This window comes from Elephantulus edwardii, unplaced genomic scaffold (assembly GCF_000299155.1).
Source record: "Elephantulus edwardii isolate Elephantulus edwardi_28Jun2011 unplaced genomic scaffold, EleEdw1.0 scaffold00158, whole genome shotgun sequence".
NCBI classification, from domain to species: domain Eukaryota; kingdom Metazoa; phylum Chordata; class Mammalia; order Macroscelidea; family Macroscelididae; genus Elephantulus; species Elephantulus edwardii.
Genome location: NW_006399908.1, coordinates 812,082 through 832,771, shown reverse-complemented (window position 1 = coordinate 832,771; position 20,690 = coordinate 812,082). Strand labels below are relative to the sequence as shown.

The 20,690-nt window shown below is 42.5% G+C and overlaps 1 pseudogene; it reads right to left on the bottom strand.

Moving 5' to 3' along the window:
• Positions 1-691: 691 nt before the first annotated feature.
• LOC102845618 lies at positions 692-2,260 on the bottom strand (annotated as a pseudogene).
• Between the last annotated feature and the right edge of the window lie 18,430 nt (positions 2,261-20,690).

Genomic DNA, 20,690 nt, shown 5'->3' with positions numbered 1-20,690 from the left:
TTCTTGCTTGCATGGTTTCTGCTGAGAAATCAGCAGTTAATCTTATCTGCTCTCCCTTATAGATCACTCTTTGTTTCTCCTTCACTGCTTTCTGAATTCTCTTCTTATCTTTGGTCCTGGCAAATTTGACTATGATATTCCTTGGTGTTTTTCCTTTGGGGTCTGTTCTCTATATTGTTCACTCACCTACTTGAATATATATTCTCTCATTGTTCATTATGCCTGGGAAATTTTCTTCTAGTAATTCTTCCACAACTTTTTCTGTGCCTTTAGTTGCATCTTCCTGTTCTGGGATTCCAATGATGTGTATGTTATTTCTTTTCATGGTGTCCCACATTATTCTTAGGTTTTCTTCTTTTTTATATACTGGTTTTTGCTCTAGCAGATCGATGGTGACAATTCCGTCTCTTCAACTCTGTTCATTCAACACTGTCATTTTGACAGCATCTGAAACCATGTACCTCATATTTTAGATTGTGGTTTCTTGTTTTTCCAGTGCCTTTTATGCCTCATTAGTTTTTTTTGGTTGGTTTTTTTTTTTGCTTATTAATTTAACGAATACAAAAACAAGGGAGATGGCCTGAGGTGTCAGGGTGTGCACAGTGAAGGTGTGCTAGCCAGGCTGCAGGGACACTCAGGGACGCGGGGGTCCCTGCACTACTCCTCAGATTCCCCGGGCTTGCTGATGTCATCAGATCGCTAGTGAAATCTGCTGCTTCTTCCCGATCAAAGTTTCAATGACGTGCTGCTGCTTCATGTCGTTGGTGCCCTTGTGCAGACAGTCGATGCCCAGCACCGGGTTCATCTCCTTCACTTGCCGGGCGCGCACCTCCGTCATTGTCTGGATAGGGTTCATTTCGCTGTTCTCCGAGAGGGCCAGGGGGATGACCTCCAGTGCGTCGCGAAGTCCCGCATGGCGTACTGTTCCAGGGTGGGGCACTTGTCCGCCTCCTTGCTGACGGCCAGTGCACACGAGATCTCGGCAGCCCCGCCACCGTACACCACCCGGCTGTCTCGGATGAGGTTGCAGATGACACACAGGGCGTCATGCAGGGAACGCTTGGCCTCCTCGATTATCATCTTGTTGCCCCCGCGGATGAAGATGGTGACGGCCCTGGAGTTCTTGCACAGCTCGATGACTAGCATCTTGTCCTTGGTCATCCCGAAGGAAATCTCCTTCACCAGCCCCGCAAAGCCCAGCTTCTCAGGTGTCAGCTCAGAGAAGCGCGGGACGATGCGCCCACCAGTGGCAATGGCAATGAGCTCAATCTCAGGCCCTCCGACCCAGCGGACTGCAGGCAGGTTGTTCTGCAGCAGTAAGTGGTTCGCCTCGTCATCAAAGCCCCACTGGCAGATGGCTAGGTTGGCTCCGGTTTCCTTGATCTTGCGGATCATCTCCTCAAACTTTTCCTTCTCGTATTTCTGAAGGGCCCTGTAGTCCTCCACGGAGATCACGTCCAGCTTGTGCTTCGTCTTGGGCTTTGGCGGCTCGAAGGGACACGTGAGGATTGCGATCCTGGCATCCTCCACTTTCTTTGGCATCTGGGGGTGACTGAAGTCCTTGTCCACGATGATGCCCTTGATGAGCGTGGTGTCCTCCAGCCACCCACCCACCTTGCCCTCCACCTTGATGAGCTCGAAGTCCATGTCCCTGCGCTGCATGTCTGCGACCGTGAGGATGGCGTTGACCGTGATCTCCGCCATCTGCTGCTGACAGCTGTTGATCACTTTGGAGCCCAGCGTGGTCTTGGCCGTCTGAATCAGGGGCTCGGTGTCCACCACGTCTACAAGAACGCTGTCACTGATGCTGTCCAGGTGCTCGATGGCGATGTGGGCGGCCTGCTCGTAGCCATCAGCGATCCTGATGGGGTGGATGCCAATGGTCCAGCAGCTGCTCGGCCTCCTCCAGCAGGGCCCCGGCCAGGACGACTACCCCTGTGGTCCCATCTCCGATCTCATCTTCCTGGGACTTGGAGAGCTCCACCATCAGCTTGGCATTCTGGTGGTCAACGTCCATCATGCTCAGAATGGTGGCCCCGTCATTAGTCACCGTCACATCACCATCCTTGTCCACCATCATTTTGTCCAGCCCATTCGTTCCTAGTGATGTTCGCATGGTGTTCACCACAGCCTTGGCTGCCATTATGTGAGACTTAAGGGCTTCCAGCCCCATGAGCCGGAACTTGCGGTCCTGGTCTTTAATGATGAGAAAAGGGCGCCCATACTCGTGGAAGGCGAGGGTCCCCACAGACGCCATGATGCAGCAGAGCCGCCTCATTAGTTTTATCTGCATTTTTTTGGATAGTTTTTATTAGCTCCTCCTGATTTTTGCTTGCAGTGTCTTTTAATTCAAGTTTGTTTCCCCCCCATTGAAAATATTCAATCATTGTTCTTTTGAATTCTGGTTCAGAAGGGACCATCAGACATTCTGGCTTCAGGAAATCCATTGCTATTGTGTTGCTTTTGGGGGGTGTTATCTTGCTTTGGGCTTGTGTGGGGAGTAAGGTAGTCTGCTTCTTTTGGGTCTATCAGACTTTCTGGCTTCAGGAAATCCATTGCTATTGTGTTACTTTTAGGGGGTGCTGTCTTGCTTTGGGCTTGTGTGGGGAGTAAGGTAGTCTGCTTCTTTTGGGACATTGCTGTGGTATAGATTTTTGTGCCTGAGGTGATAGATGGTTCTTGATCTGGCATCACTGCTCCAGAAGGTTGGACAGGCACACAGGCGGATGCACATAGGGTGCTTGCATGCGCAGACACACCAGGAAGCCTTGGTTTTCCCCTTGAGAACTGGGTCTGACACCCTAGTTGAGCTCTAGCTGTCTGACTCCTTCTTGCCTAAGGTGATAGCTTCCCACAGTTGGTCTGGCAATCAGCCATGATCCCCTCTAAGTACCTCACTCAATTTTTCACTGTCCTGCTTGCTCCTGGTGGGTGGGTTCCACTGTAGCTCCCTGCTCCCTGCAGTGGCTCACTGTACCCCCTGAGGTTTGCTGTAACCCACTGATGCTTGCTGCACCCGGCTGATGCTTACAGATCCCACAGCTCTCAAATGTCTTTCTTGGTCCACAACACTTATTCTCTTCTGGAAGTGGCTTCTCATCTCCGTCAAGTGGCCCAGGGCCTCCCTGTTGCCTGAGTTAAGGGGTCCCATGTGATCAGGCTAGACAACAATTATTAGCAAAGTACCTGAGTGACCAAGGAGGAAGCCTGTTGTTCCCTTCTGGAAGTGGCTTCTCCGCTCCATCCAGGGGCCCAGGACCTCCCTGTTGTCTGAGTTAAGGGGTCCTACATGGTCAAGCCAGACAGCAGTTTGTTCCCCAAAGTACCTGCTTGCTCCTGGTGGTTGGGTCCCACAGCTGCTCAGCTGGCGGCATCTGGCCAGGACTCAGCTGGCCTGTGTGTGGTTCAAATTCCAGCTCTCAGTCTTGTGTCCCAGCTGTGCTGGGTTCTGGCTGCTTTCTCCTGGCAGGTGGTTCCCACAAGGGCTCAGATCGCAGCTTCCTCTGGGGCTGGCAGCTCGCTGCTCCTGTAGCTCCCAAATGAATTATTTTAAAATAAAAATATAAGTTCTGACTCAAATTCCTAATGTCTGTGTCAGTCTCTGTGTTGCTGCATCAGTCTCTGCCTCTCTGCCTCTTCTGGTTTTCAAAATTGATTGGGTAGATTTCTTCCTTCTCTAGAAATCCTCAGCTAATTGCTCTGTTCATTCTTTGAGTGAAATCTTGGTATCACAATCTGGTTTCTTTTTATAACATTTATCTTAATGTAATGATATTTAGGGAACTCTGGTAGCCTAGTGGCAAGAATCTGTGCTACAGCCTTGAAGGCATGTGGTTCAAGGCCACCAGCCACTCCTAAGGAGAAGGATGGGTAGTCTCCTCCCATGAAATTGACTGCCTCTGAAAACCAGCCAGAGGGCCAGTTGTGGGTCAGTTCCAACTTGACACTACTCAGCAACATCAACAATAATGATGTTTTATTATTGTTATATTTCAATATTTGTTGTTCACCATATCATTTACTAGGGGTCCCTAGTACCTGAATCTGTGTCTCACACTATGAGTGTTCATGTCCTTTGCCCATTTTTTTAATTGGATTGTTTGTCTTTCTGTGTTGAGTTGTTACATTCTCTAGATAGTTTAGATATTAAGCCTTATAGGAAATAAATCATTGTCAAAGGTTTTCTGTAGGTTCTTTTTTACTGTCTTGGTAAAGTCTTGATGGGTATAAGCAGTCTCCTTCCATCACAGCTCACAGCCTCAGAGCCCAGTAGAGTTGCTGTGAGTCAGAACTAGCTCAGGCAGTGCGTGTGGGTTTGAGTCTTTCAGGAACACTAGTGGTGCAGTGTTTAATGCACTCACCTGCCAACCTAAGGCTGGCAGTTTGAACCAACCAGCTGCTCTGCAGAAGGTAGACGTGGCAGCCTGTATCTGTTAAGATTTACAGCCACAGATGCCCTTTCAGGAAGCTCCGCTTTGTGCTGTGGGATCACTGTGGGCTGGAATTGACAGCAGTGACATTTTCACAGCATTGAGCTCATTGTTTTGTAAAGTCATTCAGTTTTAATTTTCTCTGTGGTTTCCTCATGATTAGATTTCATTTATGCCTTTTGGACAGAAAGACCTCACAGCATATTGCATTATACTCTTGTGGAGATATATAATGTTGGTTTGCTCCATTATTGGTGATCATTTTGTAACTGTAATCAGTTGGTTGAAATGGTGCATCCCAGATTTCTTTATTGTAAAATTTGAATTAATCATTTGTGGGGAGGTAGATATTCAGAGACTGGTTATATCTGGTTACTCCCCAGACTGTCATCCACAAGTTTCACCCACTGATGACTTCTATCTGATCAGTTGTTAAGATGGTGATTACAGAAGTGTGATTTTCTAACTGCATCATTCCATATATTTGTTTGTAGTTATTGTTATATACTGTTGAGTCACCTGTGACTCATAGCAATCCTATGCACAGAACTCTGAAATCTGTACTATTCTGACCCACTGACTTTCAATACACCTACTCCCATTACCCCAGTGTTTTTTTTTTTTGTTTTTCTTTTGTGGTGTTGTAAGGAGAAATTGAGCTAATCCCCTTAAATAATGACGTGTGTCATAAAGTGAATTTATTAAAATCCTACCTATTTCTGTCATTACATCACTTTTCCCTTTAACAGAATGTTCTTTTCAAGGATTTTTTTTTATACTTTATGTACAAAGTTCATAAAATTCATATACATGGTTTTTCATGGATTTTTAAAGAAAAGTTGAGTTCTTTTTAAAAAATAGCTTTATAGAATCTTAAATATATATAGTTTGGCATGTTGGCAAACAAAGGTAAATATTTGTATATTTTATAGTATGCTTTTAAAATGAGCTGGACTTTCTTCTTGGACATATTTTCACACCATTATGATCAGTAAAAATTCAGTGGTGTAGATTTATAGTTTTGTTTATGTAGAATTTTGTTGTTGTTGTTGTTGTTGTGTACCATAGAGATAGAAACAACTGATAGCTGACCCTCTGGCAGATTTTCAGAGGCAGTTAATCACACAGCAGGAGATTGCCCATCCTTCTCCCACAGTGCAGCTGGTGGCCTTGAACCTTCGGAATTGCAGTGCAGCTTCTTGCCACTAGGCCACTAAGCTCCCTTTATGTAATATATGAAATAATAAACTTAAATGAGGATATGAGATAATAAACTTAAATGAATGCTCCAGTACTCTTAATGGATGTGATTGCATTCTTGTAAATTTCTGCCAGATTACTTCCAACAGCTACAAAACTACTATTTCTACTAAGCTTCCCACTCCTCTCTCTTTTTTAATTCCAGTATTGTTTATTGTGGAGAATTACTTGATCCTATTACATGAGTCCCTAGTTTCTTTGGCCTAGTTTTTCTTTTCACTTTGTTGTTGTTATATGCCATCGAGTCGCTTGCGACTCATAGCAACCCTATGTACAAGAGCCCTAAATGCAGTTCTATCCTGTGCCAACTTCACCATCTCAAACACACTCAATCCCACCACTCCACTCACAGAATCGATCCATCCCATCGAAGGTCTTCCTCTCCTTCCTTGCCCCTCCACTCTGCCAAACAAGATGTCCCTCTCCAAGTACCAGTCCCTCCTTGCAACATGCCCAAAGTATGTCAGACGAAGCTTCAGAATCCTTGACTCCAAGAAGCATTCTGGCTATACCCTCTCCAGGACAAACCTGTTTGTTCTCCTAGCAGTCCATGGTATATTCAACACACTTTTCAGCACCACAGCTCAAAGGCATCAATTCTTTTTCTGTCATCCCTATTCACTGTCCAACTCTCTGATGCATAGCACATAATTGCGAAGACTATAGCCTGGATCAGGCGCACCTTAGTCTCCTGCTGGATGTCATTGCTTTTCAGTACTTTTGAGAGGTCCCTCACAGCTGACTTTCCCAATGCAATTCGTCTCCTGATTTTCTGGCTTCCAAGAGTGTTGATTGTGGAGCCAAGTAAACTAAAACTGTTAACTATCCCAATCTCTTCACCATCCATACTGATGCTGTCAGTTGGCCCAGTGGTGAGAATCTTTGTTTTCCTGATGTTGAGCTTCAGTCCATATAGGAGGCTGCAGTCCTTGACCTTCTGCAGCAAGGGCTTCAGGTCCTCCTCAGTTTCACTAAGCAGGTTTGTGTCATTTGCATAATGCAGGTTGTTGATGACTCTTCCACCAATCCTGATGCCACATTCCTCTTTGTACAGCCCAGCGTCTTGGATGATCTGTTATGTATATACCTAGATATTGTTCAGAATAAGCTTGCTATCTTTCATGATGTTTGGGAACAAAAAGAGATTAAGAATTTAGATGTTTTGGAGATGTTATTTCCCCTACCACCACTACTTCTACATGGGTCTGTGTAATCTCCAAATTGAGCTCCTGACATTATTATTATGTCACTGTAAAAAGAGCAAGAGCCACATGGGAAGCACCATATCTGACTTTTACCAACTTCAGAGGGGGAAACTATTCCTGCCCACAGCATCAGTAACACAAAACCAGTTCCCATGAGGTCAGATATGTTCCCCATGGTCTCATGCCTGTTTCCATTTATCTCAAAACCAATCTTACTGCTTGACTAGGTCTAAAATCTGATGTGACAGCTCACAGACCACACAGATCCATATTGGAGGAGTTAAAAGGTTATAATTCAGATTAATAACAAAATATAGTCAAGACAGCTTCCGAGATGTGCACATAGGCACCTCAGCCTTGAGCCTCCCAACAGAGTTCTCAGTCGGACTCCCATCTCCACCTGGTTCTCCAGGTCAGCCACTGTTGGTGCTCCTGCCTTCTCCGGTGGGTTGGGAGCGTCTCTCTTCTCTGGTTAGGTGAAGAATATCTTCTGGTCTGCTGGTGTAGACAGAATGCCTCTAGTGGGGGCAGGGGGGGGTGTGTGGCAGGGGATTCCTAATCTCTGCATCTAGAGCTGTTCAAATTATTGGTGAGAATAGCCAGTCCTTTTGTGGATTGTGAGACCAGCCAATCCCTTTGTGGATAGGCTAACACGCCTCACTCACACAGTCCCAGCCCTCCACATAGTCAGACATCTACTCTAAAGAGCCTTATTGAGAGACAACCTCCACAGTCACCCTGGATCAGTTTTCCCCCCAATTATAATGAAACATTACACCAGAAAGTCAGTAGTACAATTTATAAAGCAGGAAGCAGTTATAATTGCTTTATTGTTTCCAAATCAACACACAGAGATCTTTGATTGTAGGTAACAGAAGCCAACTGAGGATGCTTTACACAAATGAAAAAGATTTATTCTAAAGATACAAAGATGTGTCAGGGAATTCAAGAATAGGAGTTTAGTGGGGCTTCAGAAACATTTGTTGGTGTTATGTGTGAGTCAGAACCAACTCGTAGCTGACAGTCCAGTGGATTTTCAGCAGCTGTCAGCCACCCAGGAAGATTGTCCATCTTTCTCCAGCAGAACAGCTGGTGGACTCAAACCTCTTGCTTTGCGATGGGCCATCTAACTAACTCCTTACTTGGACTGCCTACTTTTGTGTTGACAGTTCAACTCCTTACCACTAGGCCACCAGACTACTATAAAAGCACCAGTAATTATAGTATTAGGTTTCTTTCTCTTAGCTCTGCTTATCTCTATTAAGTTGAGTTTTCAGTCCTTCTGTTTGCATGTCATCACCATCCATTATCCCGACTGCAAGGCAGAACAGTCCTTCTCTGCATCTTAGTTTGTGTGTTACAAGGTGAAAGGCAGTTATGTGTTGTTGTTATGTGCCATCAAGTCAAAGCTGATCCTCCAGGGGGTTTTAAGAAGCTTTAGAAGCAAAGGAAGGAAGGGTGGTAGCCTGCCTGCCAGAACCTGCTTGCCTGTATTAACTCCAGATTCAGACTCCTTGGGAAGATTTTCTGGCACAGTTTAAGTGATAGTTCCCGGGGATTAGTCAGCTGTGACAGAGAGAGGCATGAAACATGCTGGGGCTCACCACAGTGGGTAAGAAGAGGTGACAAAGGGCTCCTTATAAATCAGACTGTTCCATGTGCTGCCTGTAATGCACTACAACAAAACACCCATTGCTGCCAATTTAGTTCCAACCTCTGATGACTCCACATGTTTCAGAATACAGCTGCACTCCATAGGGTTTTCAGTGACTGTTACTCTGAAACACAGCCAACAATTGATGATTTACTCCATGATACAGCTGGACAGGTTTGCACTTCCAGCTTACCAATTAATTGTTGCTGTTCTTGTGTACCACTGAGTCAGAACTGACCCATAGCTGACACACCAGTAGGTTATCAGAGTTAGTAAATTGCACAGGAATTGATTACCCATCTACCTCCTGTGTAGCTGGTGGTTTTGAACTGTGTACCTTTGTGTCGGCAGCACAATTCCTAATTACTAAGCCAGCAGAGAGCAAACTGCTTGTGGTATTCAGAGGTTGATACATCTAAATAAACAATTTCATGAAAGCCCTTGTTACAGTCTCTCTGTTTCTTGTCATTCAGAACTTTGTGCTTAACAGACACTAGTACTATATGTTCTTGTTATTGTGTACCATCAAGTTGAAACCAACTCATAGCTGACCCTCCAGTGGTTTTTAAGAAGCTTGAAATTGCATAAAAGGAGATTTTCCATCTTTCTTCCATGGAAAAGCTGATGGATTTAAACCTAGGGTTGAGAGCACAACATTCTTAGAGCGAAGGCTGCATGATGGAGTGGACTTGGTTGTATAACAGTGAAAGACTTTCTTTTCAAAGAGAAGTGTGTTCTGGGGGGAGGGGTGGGCAGGGAGAAAAATGCAACAATGAATGAATAGAAATCCAAAGTCTCTGTAAATTTTCATTAAAATTAATAATAATAAAGAATTATACTTCATTATCAGAAAGAACTGTTTAAAAAGAATATATGGTTAGGTGTTTTATGTATGACAACAGCCCAGAATAGGAGAAACACTGCAAACAGGACTTGGTGGGTGGGAAGAGAGGTAATTGTGCAACAATGAGTTAATATTTTTAAAAACTCATAAAGTGAACTGGGGAAGGGGAAAGGAGGTAAAAATGTGCAAAAATGAATGAATGAAAATCTAACTTTTTTGTAAACTTTTGTTAAAATCACAAAATAAAAAATTTTATTAAAAAAAGAATTATCCTTCTTTTAATGAGTTTTGGTTGCATAAATTATTGAGCGTAATCTGCTTTTAGGCTAAGGCTATTGGCTGCGTGGATCATAACAAACTGTGGCTGACTCTGAGAAGAATGGGAATCCCAGAACATTTACTCGTGCTAGTGCGAAACCTATACTTGGACCAAGAGGCAGTCGTCAGAACAGAGCAGGGCAACACGGCATGGTTCAAAATTGGGAAGGGTGTACGTCAGGGATGTGTCCTGTCTCCATACCTTTTCAACCTGTATGCAGAGCAGATTATCCGAGAGGCGGGGCTCTATGAGGAGAGGCGTGGCGTTAGGATTGGTGAAAGATCTGTCAACAATCTGCGTTATGCAGATGACACAACCTTGCTCGCTGAAACTGAGGAGGACCTCATGCACTTACTGCAGAGGGTCAGGGACTGCAGCCTTCAATACGGACTGAGGCTCAATGTCAAGAAGACAAAAATTCTCACCACTGGACCAACCGGTAGCATCAGGATGGATGGCGAAGAGATTGAGACTGTTCACAGCTTCAGTTTGCTCGGCTCCACGGTCAACACTCTTGGCACCAGTAGCCAGGAAATCAAAAAACGTATTGCGATGGGAAAGTCTGCGGTTAGGGACCTCTCCAAAATACTCAAGAGCAACAGTGTCTCTCTGGAGACTAAGGTCCTCCTGATACAGCCATGGTTTTTGCAATCACTTGTTATGCATCAGAAAGTTGGACAAATGACTAGGGAGGATAGAAGGAGAATTGACGCCTTTGAGCTGTGGTGCTGGAGAAGAGTACTGAATGTACCACGGACTGCCAAGAAAACAAACAGATTCATCGTAGAGAGGATTAAACCAGGATGCTCCTTGGAGGCAAGGATTCAGGGGCTTCGTCTGACATACTTTGGACATGTTGTAAGGAGAGACAGGTCTTTGGAGAGGGACATCATGCTGGGTAGAGTGGAGGGACAACGCAGGAGGGGAAGACCCTGTATGAGGTGGATTGATTCAGTGACTGGGGTACTCGGGATGGGTGTGTCGGAGACAATGAGATTGGCACAGGATAGAGCACGATTTAGGGCTGTTGTACATAGGGTCGCTATGAGTCGCAAACGACCCGATGGCACATAACAACAACAACAACTATATAGATTTTTTTTAAAGTGTTGTTGTGATTCTCTGACTTTGGGGGGGGGGGGAAGCAGCCATGTTTTATTCTCGTACATTCACATGCTCTTCATTCCTTTAGAAAACTAACACTATGAGAGTTACTTAAACTACATGGCAGTTAGCATTCAACTGTTAATTAATGTTGTCAGGTTTCATTGGGTCTAGTACAACTCACAGTAACCCCATGAGCAATAAATCTGAACCCGGTCCTATCCTGTGCCATCCTCATCATTTCAGACATACTTGAGCCCATTGAGGCAGTCACTTTATCAGTTTATATCCTTGAAGGGCTTCCTCCCTTTTTTTGACCCTCTACTTTCCAAGCATGATGTCCATTTCCAAGGACTAGCCTCCCCCTAACACTATGCCCAAGGTATGTGAGATGAAGCTTTGTCATCTTTGCCTCCAAAGAGCCCTCTTGGCTGCACTTTCTCCAAGACATACTGTTCTTTTGGCAGTCTGTGGGGTAGTCAATACTCTTCTCTAATACCACAGCTCAAAAGCATCAATTCTCCTGCTGTCCTTCTTACTCATTGTCCAACTTTCAGATGCATAGCAAATGACTGAAAAGATGATAGTCTGAATCAGTTACATCTAAGTCTTCAAACTGACACCATTGCTTCTGAGTAATTGAGAGAGGTCCCTGACAGCAAGCTTTCCCAGTACAATGTCTCCTGATCTCCTGATTGCTGGTACCAAGGGTATTGATTGTGGATCCAGATAAGATGATATCGTTGACAGTTTCAATATCTTCTCCATCTGTCATGATGTCATTTATCAGTCTAGTGGTGAGAACTTTTGTTTTCTTGATATTGAGATGTAGTCCATAGTGAAAGCTTTGATCTTCTGCAGCAAGCATTTCAAGTCTTCCTCACTTGAAGCAAGATTTCCCTCCAAAACTGTTAACATATTATTCTTCATGGAGTCCAGCTTCTTGAGGGATTTGTTCAGCATAGAGATTGAATAGGTATGGAGAGAGGCTATAACCCTGGGACACATCTTTTTTAATTTTAAACCATGCATTGTTCCTTTGTTCTGTTCAGACAATAGTTTCTCACTCTAGATACAGGTTTCACATGAGCATAAATAAGTGTTCTGTGTTTTCTGTTCTTCTCAATAAATAAATTACACAGCTGGTTATGATTCACACAATCAAATACCTTTCCTTACATAGTCAGTAAAGCACAAATAGACAGTCTTCTGGTATTCTTTACTTTTAGCCAGGATCCTCTGACATCAGCAGTGATAACCCTGGTGCCATGGCCTCTTCTAAACCTAGACTGAATTTCTGGTAGTTCTCTTTCAGTGTTCTATACTGGCCATATTTTATGATCTTGAGCAATATTTTGCTTGCCTGTGATTAATCATATTGTTCTATATGTTCATGAGGAGTGTGGCGTCAGGATTGGAGAACGACTTATAGATAACTTGGGTTATACAGATGGTACAAATTTGCTTGTTGGAAGTGAGGAGGGCTTGAACAACTCATTGCAGATCAAGGAATGTAGCCTTTGATTACATCTCAATGTCACGAAAACAAAGATTCATACCATTGGACTGATAGTCAGTGTCATGTTGTATGGAGAAGAGATTGAAATTGTCTATAGCTTCATCTTGCATGAATCCACAATTAACACCCATGGTACCAGCAGTCAGGAAATAAGGAGATGCATTCCATGGGGAAATCTGTAGTTAGGGACCTTCCAAATAATTGAGGAGTAGTGATGTCAGTTTGAGGACCAAGGTGCGTCTGATTCAGGCTATAGTTTTTCTGATTAATTGCTATGCATCCAAGAGCTGGACAATGAAAAAGGATGACAGAAAAAGAACTAATGCCTTTGATGTTGGAGAAGAGCACTGAGCATCCCATGTTCAGCCCAAGAAAAGAAACAGTTATGTCTTAGAGAGGGTGCAGCTGGAATGCTCCTTGGAGATAAGAATGATGAGGCTTTGCCTCACATACTTAGGGTATGTTGCTAGGAGGTGGTATTCCTTGGAGAGGTACATGATGTTGGAAAGGGTGGAGGGTCCGTGAAGGAGAGGAAGACCCTCAACCAGGTGGATTGACACGATGACTGCTGCAATGGGCTCTTATGTGTCAGGAAGTGTGAGGATGGCGCAGGATAGAAGAGGGTTCAGATCTTTTGTTTATAGGCTCGACTCAATGGCACCTAACAACAAAACCAAAATAATTTCAGTGGAAACTAGCCACTGAAAGTATTAAACAATACTGAGAGATACTGTGGGGGAAATCTTGAATGAACCAGGAACTATCAAAAGAAGATGGAGGGAAATACACAGAGTCACTGTATTAAAAAGAATTTGTAAACACTGAAATATCTCAGCAAATACCATATCATAAAGAGCCAGTAGGATGAATTTGAAGCTACACTGAAGGCATAGGAAAAAAAGTTCAGGAATTGATGGTATACCATTGACGTGTTTCAACTAGCAAATGTGTCCGTGGACATTCTCATCGGTGTATGGCAGGAAAATTGGAGGACAGCTGACTGGCTGACTGACTGGAAGAGATCTCTCTATATGTGTGTTCTCATTCCCAAGAAAAGTGATCCAACAGAATATGGAAATTATCAAACAGTATAATTAATACCACATGCAGGTATTCAAACTAGCAAGAATGTTTGGCTCAAATGTTTAACAGAATTTTTCTGACCATGTGGTAATATTTTGATATATGGAACATTGTTTTCCCTAAAGTAACATAAAACAATTGAACCAGTGACAGTAATACTGATTTGCTTGCCATTTGGAACAAACTAGATAATGACCAATACATTTCAATTCTCATGACAATCTAGAAAAAGAAGGAGAGCCAGTGAGTTGCCTGTTCTCTGATAGCCAGGAGTTAGGGACAACGGGAGGTCAGGTTTCAGACTGGGATGAAGCAGATAGGGAAGAATTGAAATTGGATATCTAGAAATTGCTAATTCACTGCAGGAAGTCACTCTGCAGTAGTTAAGACTATTTCATTATTTTTATACAGTGGAGATGAAAAGGTGAGAAAACAGGGTTGCATTCCTAGTTTAAAAAGTCATTTCTAGATACATCTTTAAATAGAATTTTGTGAGCAACAGGATCATATCCATTTACATGGAGAGAAGTCCACTGAATACCACTATCATTCAAATATAGGTACTAAAAACGAGAGCTAAAGAGGAGGAAAGAGATGATTTCTACCAACTTTTGCAGTCAGAAATTGATCTAACACACAACAAAGACTCAATAATAACAGTGATTGGAATGCAAAAGTTGGGAACAAGGGAGAAGGATCAGTAGTCTGAAAGCATGGATTTGGTGATAAAAACAAGGGTGGAGATAGAATTGTGGAATTCTGTACAATCAGTGATTTACTAATTGCAAATATCTTTTATAAGAAACATAGAAAATATATACATGGACTTCTGAGGCCATGGTACCAGAGAGATTATCACCAGTGTCATTCCGATCTTGGCTGAAAGGAAAATATACCAGAGGAATGTCTGTCTGTGTTTAATTGACTGTGAAAAAGCATTTGACTGTGTGGATCACAACAAATTACAGCTAACCTTGAGAAGAATGGAAATCCCAGAATGCTTGACTGTGCTCATGTGAAACCTATGCTTAGATTAGGAAGCAGTCTTATGAACAGAGCAAGGGACCACTGCATGGTTCAAAATGAGAAAACGAGTGCATCAGAGCTATGCCCTGTCTCCATACCTTTTGCATCTATAGTCAGAACAGATCATTTGGGAAGCTGGACTTTATGAAGAGGAATGTTGCATCAGGATTGGAGGAGGACTCATCAACATCCTACATTATGCAGATGGCACAGCCTTGCCTGTTGAAACTGAGGAGGACCCGAAGTGTGTGTATAGAAAGCCAAGAACTGTGGTCATCAATATGGACTGAAGCTTAACGTCAAGAAGATAATGTTTCTCACCACTGGGCCATTTGGCAGCACCTTGATGGATGGAGAAAAGATTGAGATTGTTAACAATTTTAGCTTGCTTGGCTCCACAATCAACACTCTCAGCACCAGCAGTTGGGAAATCAAAAGATGGATTGCTCTGGAAAAATCAGCTGTCAGGGACCTCTCCAAGTACTATCTCTTGCAGAGGTACCAGACCTTGGTCTTCACAATTAATTGCTAATCATCAGAGAGCTGGACAGTGACTAAAGATGACAGAAGAATTTATGCCTTTGTGTTGCAGTGCTAGAGAAGAGCATTGAACATACCATGGAACTGCCAAGAAAATAAACAGATCTGTCTTAGAGAGGGTGAAATCAGGCTGCTCCTTGGAAGCAAGGATTTTAAAGCTCAGTCTCACCTACTTTGGGTATGTGGCAAGGAGGGACGAGTCCCAGAAGAAGGACATCAGGCTTGGAAGAGGGGAGGGACAGCATAGGAGAGGAACGCCTCAGATGAGATGGATTGGTACCGAAGCTGGAATAATGGGGGTAGGCATGTTGGAGACAAGAAGACTGGTTCACAGTAGGGCAGAGTTCAGAACTGTTGTATAGACAGAGGTCACTATGAGTCACAGGTGACTTGATGAGACATAACAACTTAGGTTTTTTAAAGGATACTTGGTAAAAGACATGGAAAGACTCTTCACATTCGAATGTCCAGCACACATGAAGCAATGTTCAAAATCACTGGCAGTATCACTGGCAGTAAGAGAGATGCAAATCAAACCCCCAATGAGATACCCTCTCACCCCAGCAGCAGTGCCAAAGTTTATAACAGGACAGCAAGCAATAAATGTTGGAGAGGATGTGGAGAGGTCGGAACTCTCATACACTGTTGGTGGGATTGTAAAATGGTATAACCATTCTGGAAGGCAGTTTGACGTCTTAAAAAAGCTTAACATGGATACTAGATGACCTAGCTATTCCACTACTAGGAATATACACCAAGGAAATTAGAACTGGGACACAAAATGAGATTTGTACACCATTGTTCATTGCAAGAACACGGAAACAGCCCCATGTCGAACCACTGCTGAATGGATTGAGAAACTGGTACATTCATGTGATGGAATACTACATAGTACTCAGGAGCAATGATTATGAAAAATATTGCATGATGTGGCAGAGACTAGAGAATGTTATGCTGAGTGGACTAACTCAGTCTTACAGGAGAAATACTGCGTAAGACCATTATTGAAAAAAAAAGAAGGATAACTAGTAAAATGTGTATGGGGGTGCAAGAGGGAAAGGGGTTGGAGGAGAGGCGTGAGGATGGGTGAGAGGGATATCAAAGGGTCACACAGTTTGGAGGGTGGAGGAAAGGGGTGAAGGAAATAGGATCCAGGAGGGGGACCTAAAAATATGGGGTAATTATGGACAAGGTCCAATGGTGATTGCTTTTATAAAACACAGTTTACGGTAATGGTTATATGAAATATAATGTTAATGAAGGAAAGTGTGAAACACACTCACAAAAAATACCACTCTGTATATGAATGAAACACAGTGTATGTGAATAATTATGTATCTACCAATAAAAATACAGAAGTAGAAAAAAAAGAGATACTTCATAAAGGGATTATGCCAACATGCAATGCCAAGAGGAATTTATTTTACCTCTTCTTCACTCTGCTCCTCCCTTTCTTCAGTAACTGTATGTGCCAGGCATTGTTCTAGATGCTTGAAAATGTAACAGTGAAGACAGCAGAGAGGTAGGACTTCTATATTCTTGGGGCTTATAGTCTAGGAAGAGATTATACATAAATATATAATGTCAAACAGTGATAAATGTTAGGAAGGAAAACAGAATTAAGAGAATTATCAAGCCAACAATAAATGGCTGACGAAGTTGTGGAAAGATTGAATTCTTATTCACTGCTGATGGAAATGGAAAATGGTACAGCCACTATGGAAGGCTATCTGTCATTTTCTGAAGAAGTTGAAAATATACGTATCATTTAACTCAACAATTCCACCACATAGAAACGAGAGCAACAGTTCAAATAGATATATACACACGCATGTGTGTTATTCACAATAGCAAGAGATGGAAGCAATCCAAGTGACCATCAGCAAATGAACGGTTAGAAAAACTATGGTATATTCACACAGTGGAATACAGCACTGAAAAACAAGGAGCTCATAAAATAGTATTCAAAATGGGTGACCCTGGAGGACATTATGCTGAGTGAAATATCTCAGTCACAAAAGGGCAAATACTGCAAAATGCCACGTTGTAAAATGGGACCGACATGGGAGTTGGGGGAAACTAAGAAAAGAGAGGCTAAATAATGAACACTGCATTTAGATTGATGAGGGAAAGAACTGTCTAAAAGAAATCTATGATTAGGGATTATTTACACAACAGCAGTCCAGAATAAGAGGTGCATAACAAAGTGGACTGGGGGATGAGAGAGAAGGAGGAAATTCTGCAACAATGAAAGAATCTTTTTAAAGAGAAAAGCAAACTGTGGTGGTGGGGGAGGGAGGAAAATGTGTAACAATGAATGAATGGAAACCCAAGTTTTCTGTAAACTTTCGTTGAAATATCAATAAAAAAGGAACAATGAATTTGTAAAACATTACAAACATGGGAGGGTCCATAGGATATTATGCTGAGTGAAATATCGCAGTCACAAAAGGACAAAAACTGTATAACACTACTGCTATAAAATAAGACTGACATGCGACAGGGTTGGGGAGAGAATGGGAAAAGAGTGGTTAGACAATGAACACCACATTATAACAGAGGAGGGAAAGAACTGTCTGAAAGGAGGATATCATTAGATACTACATGTATGACAACATTCTGAAAAAAAAGAGGTGCATTGTGGAGTGAGCTGGAGGTAGGAGACAAAATATCCAACAAAGAAAAAACCCCATAATATTAAAAAAGAGAGAATTATGGAGGTAGAGAAGCTATTTCAATCAAGCATTCAGAAAACAGCATACCTGGAATGGTGGCATTTAGAGAAATGGCCTTGAGTTTCAGCACAAACAGGAGCCAGCCATGTGAATATTTTGCAAGATAGATGGGAACAGCTGCAAGTATCAGCATGATGATTTGTGTAGATGGAATCGAGTCTGCAAGGAATAATCAGAGAGACAGTAGGAGCGAGGTCAGGTGAGACCCAACAGGCAGAGGTTGAGGGCAACATTTTTTTATATGTCAGTAGGGACCTCAGGGGGCTTAGGGAGACAAGCCTGACAATATGTTTTTAAAACCTCTCTTCACTGTTAAGTTGAAGACTGAAGAGGTGTGAGTGTAAGGGCAGAAAATACAGGATGGTTTTTGGCTCAGTAATTTAGGCAACAGATGATGGTGATTCGATTTGGAACAGTGGTATTAGAGAGGGGGAAAAGTGATAAGTCTAGAATATAATTATGGCTATTCTCATAATAATGACTTTTCAGAAAGAGCCATTGGAATTTATTGACTTCTTAGGTTACCGGAGTACCTTAAGGGTTTGGGTGGCCTAGTGGGAAGAAGCTGCACTGCAACCCCAAAGGGACACTGTTCAAATCCATCTGCTGCTCTGTGGGAGAAGGATGGGGAAATCTACTACTGTGCGATTTACTCCCTCTGAAAACCCACTGGAGGGTCAGCAATAGGTCAGTGCCTACTAAGACCATATACAACAACAGCAACAGGGAACAGGAATAGGCCACAAGTTAAAGAATTTTGGTAATTGACTTGTGTACTGAAATAGCAATGCTTTTATTTATGTGGCTGTGCCAATTAATGAGAAGAGGGACACTTGGGGAGGTGCAGGATTTTGTGTTTAGAAAATGCTAAAGCCAAGGAAATGGGAGATACCTTTGTGTATATAAAGAACAGGTAGTTTGATAAATGAGTCAAGAGCTCGGGCAAAAATTTTGGGATAGTCGTGTAAATTTTGGAGTCATTCTGTAATTAAAATTCTTTTGAAGCAGTGGGATTAATGAGCTTATATAGTGAATGCATGGAGAGAGAATACACGAGGACCAAGGTCTGGGGAGAGGAGAAGCACCAAAGATGACCATAAAAAGAATGGCCAGCAAGAGGCAAGAAAATAGTTATGCCTTTGATCTAGAAGCCACGCCAAGAAAGTACTTCAAAAAAGAAACAATGTTCAAATGTGCCACAGATCACTGAAAAGTGACTTTTAAATCTGTCCTCTTACGTAGGTATCAGATAGACACATCTTTAATTTTCTTCTTCTCCTGTTTATCTTTTGAGAATATGTGTGTCTAATTGCTTTTTGCCTAATTCATGCCACACTAAGCATCTGGTGGCCTTGTGGTAAGGAATTGTGTTGCCAATCCAAAGGCAGGTGGCCATAGCTTCTCCAAGAGAGAAAGATGAGTAATCTCCTCCTTCTCAAAAATCTCCTTCTCAAAATTCGCTGGAGGGTCCGTGATGAGGCAGTTCCAATTTGATGGCACAAAAGAACAACATAGTTGCAAATCATAGTGACTCTACTCAGAATGGCTTAAGCAAAAAGTGGCATGCATTGACTCACATAATTGAGAAGATGGTCTGCCTGGAAATCTGATTCACTACATCTGTGGAAGAAGTGGTTGGAGAAGTTCAATATCAGCAGTCAAAATGAGGCCAAATGCTGACTTTGAAACAGAACATCAGTTACTCACTCATGTGCAAGTTCAAATTTAAGCTGAAGAAATTAAAACAAGTCCACAAGAACCAAAATATCATCTTGAGTCCGTCCCACTTGAATTTAAAAATCATCTTAAGAAAAAATATTTGGTAATGACATGTCAGATAAGGGACTTATATCTGGAATTTATAAAATACTTGAACACCACAATAAGATAAAGGTAAATAATCCAATAGAAAAATGGGCACAGGATATGAACAGACACTTCACTGAAGAAGACATTCAGATGGCCAGCAAGCACATGAAGAAATGTTCAAAGTCCCTAGCTCTAAGAGAGATGCAAATCAAAACAACTATGAGATATCATCTCACCCCAGTAAGAATAGCAAAATATAACAGAACAGCAAGCAACAAATGCTGGCGAGGATGTGGAGAAACTGGAACTCTTATTCACCGTTGGTGGGAATGTAAGATGGTGCAACCATTGTGGAAGGTGGTGTGGCGCTTTCTCAAAAAAGTGCAAATAGAGATACCATTTGACCCAGCAATCCCATTACTGGGAATATACCCCAGAGAGACCATGTCTGCCATCCAAGAAGATATATGCACACCCATGTTTATTGCAGCTCTGTTTACAATAGCAAAGAGTTGGAAGCAGCCTAAGGGCCCATCAACAAACAAATGGCTAGAGAAGCTGTGGTATATCCACACAATGGAATACTACACAGTTGAAAAACAAGGAACTCATGCAATATTATTCAAAGTGGGTGACCCTGGAGGACATTATGCTGAGTGCAATATCTCAGCCACAAAGGGACAAATACTGCATGGTGCCACTGTTGTAGAATGGGTCTGACATCAGGGTGGGGGTATGACAGAAAAAACTGGATAAATTATGTATATTGTATTGAAACAGATGAGGGAAAGAACAGATTAGAAGTGATATATGATTGAGTATTATGGTTAGCAGGAATCTAGAATTAAGGTTGCATAGAGAAGTGTACTCGGGGTAGGGGTTGGGGGGAAGGGACGTGGGAATCGTATACTAATGAAGGAATTTTTTTTCTTTTTTCTCTCTTCGGAGGGGTAAGCGAGCTGGTGGGGAGGGGTGGGAAGGGAGAAAATTGCGGCAATGAATGAATGGAAATCCAAAACCTCTGTAAAAAATATAAAAAATTATAGAAAAAATCATCTTAAAAATAGATTTGAAGCATTGAACACCAGCGATTGAAGACTAGATGAATTGTGGGGTGACATTAAATATATCATCCATAAAGAGAGCAAAAAGTCCCTACAAA